Here is a 6,805-nt window from a genome sequence, read left to right as displayed (position 1 = left end):
GCAGTAAATTAAATCGTCTATTTCTACAAAAGTGCGTGTCATTTCCTCCTCCGTGGAGAACATGCATATTTGCATGGCATGATGAAATTGTAGCACTGTACATCCCGTGATATTAAAACGAGTAAATTTTTTATCTATAGAAATTATTAAATTAATATGTGCGGAAATAGAAAAAGTACATGATTTTTAACAAATCTAGAAATATCTGACTCAATAGTCTAGATCATCAATATATTTTATTTTAAAGAAATATAGACATCGATGGAAAATATTTGGAATATAGATGCCACAGAAAATCCAATTCTAAGTGGATCGGCCTCAGTGATGAAGATTCAATTCTAGGTGGATCGGTTGCCATAATGAAAATTAGTATCCGATGAAATGTGACATACAAATTTCTCCTTTTTAACCATTAAAATATATATATATAGAGGAGGGTTCAAATGCCTCCATGTTTTTGTGCCTCCATCTCTCTCTATCATTTTCAAAGTTCAAACAGTCGATCCGAACCGCTCAATTTAACCTCCATACTAAAATATGTTTGGAGAGCAAATTTTATATTTTTAGGAATTTTTTTAGATAGATACAAAAATACTGTTTTTAGATGGTTCAGATTTACTGATTTTGTACCAATCTAAAAAAATAGTAAAAAAATTCCTAAAAATATAAAATTTGGTCTCCAAACATATTTTAGTACGGAGGTTAGGTTGAGCAGTTCAGATCGACTGTTTGAACTTTGAAAATAATAGAGAGAGATGGAGGCATGATGGAGGCACAAAAACATGGAGGCATTTGAACCCTCCTCATATATATATATACATATATATCAATGGATTCGGACCATTAAGTCCGATTCATATATTTGGATCAAACTCATTGAGTCAGATCTTTCTAGATTTGTTATAAACCATGTACTTTTTATATATTTAGATCGGACTCATTGAACGAGATCTTTCTAGATTTATTGTAAACCATGTACTATTTATGTTTCCGTATGAGTGACTTTAATAATTTCTATATCTAAAAAATTTCCTTAAACGAGCACATCAATGTACTACTGTGTGGAAAGAGCGGGATACATTTAGCATATCCCCGGAAGGAAAACCAGAGTGGGAATTTAGGATTGTAGTCCGGTTTTGAGATTTGTCGCCATGCTTCTGATTCCCGCCCACAATATTTGATCATTGTTGATTTCGTTTCACGGCATTTGATTCTCTCTCTCACGCAACGGCTCGTTGTCCCGTCTCTTGTTTTGTACAGTAGCTCAGAATTGGGCCGGTCGATGGGAGACGACAGGCCCAGATTCGCTACAGGCTTTTTCTTTTCCTAGCCTCTTGACTCCTTCAGTTCTCCGTTTATACCTTCTCCATTATTTAGGAAATGGAGTCGTCCATTTGTGTCCGATTTCAAAATATAGCTTGTTATTTTCATTTTTTTTTGTTTCTTTGAAGATTATGTATTCACTAAACAAAAGGTGGAAATGTGACTCTGTTCAGTTGCAGAGTGTATTCCATGAGGTGAATATGTACATTTTTAATTGGAATCCGAAAATTGAATTAAAATTTTACAATCGGATTCTTCGTTTTTGCACTTGAGTTCCCTTTGTTCTTCTAGAATGGTTGATTTTTTTTTTCCAAGAAGTACAAACAGCTCAAATCCACTGGTTGGGTTTTCAAGATGGAATTGCTCTCTATTAAAAAAGATAATATTTTATGAGACAATACGATTCTCCATCCACCAAAGTTCCATCCATTACCAAATAACACCTAAAAGATCCCATTTTTTTATTAATACCCTAAAAAATAAAGAAAATATTAAATCTGCCCTCTGAAATTTATTTTTTTACAATGTCGGTCAGCTTTTTCTACCAAACCGCTCCGCGTTAGAGCAGTTAACTTCATTTTTTTTTAACAAACCGTCCAGGAATGAAGCAGTCAGCTACATTATTTTTTTATTTTCTTTAGAGATCTTAATATTTTCATCTAAATAATTTTCAAATTAACCGCATGATCTTGACAAAGAAAAACTACTACTAATAATAAAGTTGTGATCAACCACATTGCAATGCGATTCTAAATTCCACCACAGTTCCATCTATTACCAAATAAAACTTTAAAGACAATTTTTGAATTAACTACATAAATTTGAAAAAGAAAAACTACTATTAATAATAAAGTTGAGATCAACAACATTGCAATTTGAATAATAAGAGTTGTAACCTTTTGAAATTATTAATATTATTGTTTTCATAATAGCACGTAATGAAAATTAGCCTTTAATTTAATGGTAAAGGCAATGATCTCTTAAAATCCAGATAGAAAAATTATGTATTTATATTAAATAATTAGGTAACTTAATCACCAATCTTTACTCAAAAGAAAAATAATAGCCACGTAACTTTTGATTTTGCCAACAATTATCTAACTGACATCTTTCATTTGAGGTTCCTTCCCTTGTCTTGTAGTTTTATTCTGATATTGAAAATCAGTTTTATTCACCATCTTTTGTTTATAATTATCCAGTGCTAAAAGCAATTTTCTTTGTATGAAAGGTTTCATGTTTAAAATTTAAATGATGAAATTTTCTGTAAATATTAAATAATTAGGTGGGTTAACAATGTTATTCAGATTCTTACTCTAAACAATTAAGCCAAAAGAGAGGTGTGTTAATTAGGGGTGTCAATGGCATTCGTTTAACTAGTTATCTTATCCGTATCGTATTCGATAAGGCGGGTATAGGTAGAGTTTTTTTTTGTTATCTTATCGGATATGGATATGGGTAAGGATTTTTTTGTTAGCTAGCTAAACAATATGGATACGGATAAAGACATTTTCTATCCATTATCTATAAGCTAACTATATAAAATAAAATTATATATAGATATGTAAATATTATGCTCAATTCACTTCTTTTTCACAGCTATGTCAACTCTGAAGTGATATTTTTTTTCTTGTGTGTTGCTTTTTTCCTCAAATTGTTTAAGATGGAAATAATCTATTTTTCTTGATGGCAAAATTAATTTGCACGGTATTTAATAGGATAATGTTTGACCAATAATTAGTAATATATATTATTGAAAATGATACGATGAGAAAATGTATGTCTTTTGTTATAAGCAAAATATTACGTCAAACATATTATTTCTTATTTGAATATTTTGTTAACGAATTGAATTTGATATGAGAGATATTCATGATTTTAATTTTGTTTGCTTTATAAATAAACTGTTAGAATTGATAACGCTTTTGTATTGATTTTTAATGTATGAAATGATAAGTTTTGATGGTCTATTATAAAATTTAGAAAACTATTAAATTAATATTATTCGTTCTTCACCCGCTACCGTTTCGTAACTCACTAATATTAACAGATATGAGTTGGGTAGGGTAAATATAATTTTTAATGAATACATACAAAGTATCAATAATGCCAATTTTTATAGGTATGAATATGAAATACTAACAAATCTACCGAATAAGAAATAAAAAGCGTCAGCTTGAACGCTGTGACCTGCCAGTCGAATAGAGGCAAAATCAACAGGGAAAAAAGTATTACGCCTCTTCCTGAGCTCGTTCCATCGTGTTAAGTGTCAGACTAAAGTAATAGATCAGTTGCAGGTGCCTTCTCTTCGGTGACAGAAGGGCGAGTGGTCTTCCGTCTGTGTACAATAAGTATACCTTTCATTTTTAGTTGTATGTTTGTGTGATGTTTTGTGTTGTTTTCTGTCTCCTTTTCTTTTGCTTCTTTTTTTCTCTCTCTGCTTAGAGGTGATTGTTATGTACTGGTTGATTCAGTTATCGGTTCGGTTTGATTTAGTGCCTTCCCGACTGATTGGTGACTGTTGTAGTCCGGTGGATTTAGTTTCCGGTCCAGTTTGGATTCAGTGCCTTTTTAGTTGTGATATGCGTACAGAGACAATAATCACTAGACTCCTATCACTCCAATTAAGAAATAATAGTTCAATTGTGTGTTCACAAGATACACATACCCCTGTGTGTTTTTACTTGTTTACAATTGTATGTTTTCACAGATACTCGTTGTCTAATTTTATGTAACAGCTAGTCTGTAACTATTTTAATCAATACAATTGTCTACGGCTTTCAACAAAAAAATACCACCAAATATGTAGGGATGTAAACAGATATGGATAATTCGCTTCGTATTCGTTTCATATCCGAAGATTATCCGTATCCATATTAAACAGATACAGATAATTGCGGATACGGATACAGATAATTTTTGCGTATGGTGAAAAAATGGCGAATATGGATACGGATAATTTTATGAAAGTGAATATTTATATTTGTATCCGCAGTTATCCGGATCCAAAATTACTTTCAACCAGCTTTAACTTTACTGCTCATGATAGAAGTTGTTATATATTATCTCATATTCATTTTAGTCTTGGTTGTGTTATAAATGATAATACGATATGGTTTTTAATTTAACATCTTTTTTGCTGGTGAGGATGCTACAATAACGCAATTTCCTTTCCTTTTACTTCCATTTCTTTATTCTTTATTTTTTTTTATTCAAGACTTTAGTCCATGAATGTAGTATGCTTTTAGTCTCTGCTAAATTGGTTTTAGTCATTGTTTCAAGACAACAACGAATTATTTTTTTGTATTTTAAAGTGCATAACTCAATTATTTGACAATTATTTGTTTCATATCTGTATTCGAATATGTATCCGTTGATTATCTGCTTCGTATCCGTTTAAGGCGGATATAGTTTTAAATTTTGATATCCGTTTTACTATCCGTATTTGTATTTTCTCATTAAAAAACGGATACAAATATGATATTAGCATTATCCGCTCCGAATCCGCAATGTTTACACCCTTACAAATATGAGTCAAAGAATAATATCCTATTATTTCTTTTCAGAATCTTTATTGAATTTGACAAATCGTACCAACAAGATATCATTATTCTAAATTATTCTATACAATTTGGGGGAAATTACGAAACTTTTTGTTTGTTTTGTACAAAAAGATGAGTAATTTAACATATTATTCGTATTATAAAATAATAAATTAATCATAAATTATATTATATTATATTATACCAAAATTTGTTACAGTACAAGAGACAGAGCCTAAGCTAGAGGGCATCTAATACCTAGTTACCTACAATCCCTTTTGGTCTTATTAAGCCCCTACCTAGAGTTCACAAGATAAAAAGGAAATGAAAAGGAAAGACTAGTAGCTAGCCTCCGGTCCGTACAAAACAGATCCTATATTATCTCCTCTCCATTCCTTCCTTTTCCCTACTTAGCTCCTAAACTGAATTTATTTTATAAACTATAGATAAAGAAATTTTTTTTTACCAAACTAATTTGATTGCTTTATTTTTTATAAAAATTATAAGAACCGAGATGCCATGTCGGTCCCCTCTTTTTTTTAATCTAATTATCATTTTAGTATCAGCCGTTTTCACAAATTTAAAGAAAAAAATACATCCAAAAATTATAAAAATACTTGAGACCGAAATGCTATTTTAGTCCAAAAAAAAAAAATGAGATCGAAATGATATTTCAGTTCTTATAATTTTTTGTAATACGAAGAGTAGTGGGGTCCTGAGCTAAATCTTGCTGGACAAAAAGACCCTATGAAGCTTTACTGTTCCCTGGGATTGGCTTTGGGCCTTTTCTAGTGCAGCTTAGGTGGAAGGCGAAGAAGGCCCCCTTCTGGGAGGGGGGGGGGGACCGAGCTATCAGTGAGATACCATTTTGGAAGAGCTATAAATACTAACTACGTGTCAGCATCTACGGGTCAAGAAACAGTGTATAAAAACAAATGGAGTATGGCTTGGGTGGTATGGATAGCATAGGGGACTACGGTGCTACGGCTCAATATTCGAGTTTTTAAAATCCTAACGGACGATTCGAACCATTCATCTTGTTCTCCATATTAATATGTGTTTGGAGATCAAATTTTACATTTTTTGAAATTTTTTTACTATTTTTTAGATAGGTAGAAAATCAAATATCTTGGTGCATAATTTTTTAGATCAAGTGATTTTCTACTTAAATAAAAAAATAGTAAAAAATTTTCAAAAACTGTAAAATTTGGTCTCCAAACACATATTAATATGGAGAACAAGATGAACGGTTCGGATCGACCGTTAGAATTTTGAAAACTCAAATATTGAGCCGTAGCACGGTAGCCCTCTATGCTATCCATAGCACCCAAGCCTTACTCAAAAAAAAATGTTGGTTTGATAATTTTTTTTTTTAATTATGGTTTAAAAAAAAAATCTCCTAAACTCTTATTCCAAACCCTGTCCCTTTTCATATTTTGCCTTTCCAATTTTTCTCCGGTCCTTGATTTTTGAGAGAGACTGCTACGGCTCTCCTACAAGCAGAGAGGATGAAACAAAAATTGCCATGCACTGAACCATTACTAAGTAACAAAAGGGAGAAAAAACCAAGGGAGGGGGCAGGCAGCAAAGTGACAAAAGGAAGGTGCCAAACAGCTTTACTTAATTAAGAAATTGAGATTTGAGAAATTCTTGAACGGTGCAATGCTTGTATTTTTATATTCTTATACAAGAATTTTTTTGTTGTTCTTTAATTGTGGGATGGATTCGATTTCACTGTTCTTCAAGTAAGAGAGCAGAATTCTGTTATTCAAAATCTAACCATTAATTTTTTTCATGTACAAGTTTTAGTACAGATGAACGGTTAGGTTTTAAATAGTAGATTCCTGCTTTCCTACTTGAAGAGCAGCAGAGTTCAGCGCTTGTGGGATAGTCTGTCTGGCAACATGCCGTGTCGTACGGCCACACACTACCTGAAATAGTAC

This window comes from Carex rostrata, chromosome 7 (genome assembly GCF_964058835.1).
Source record: "Carex rostrata chromosome 7, lpCarRost1.2, whole genome shotgun sequence".
In the NCBI taxonomy this organism is placed as follows: domain Eukaryota; kingdom Viridiplantae; phylum Streptophyta; class Magnoliopsida; order Poales; family Cyperaceae; genus Carex; species Carex rostrata.
This window is presented reverse-complemented; position numbering follows the sequence as displayed.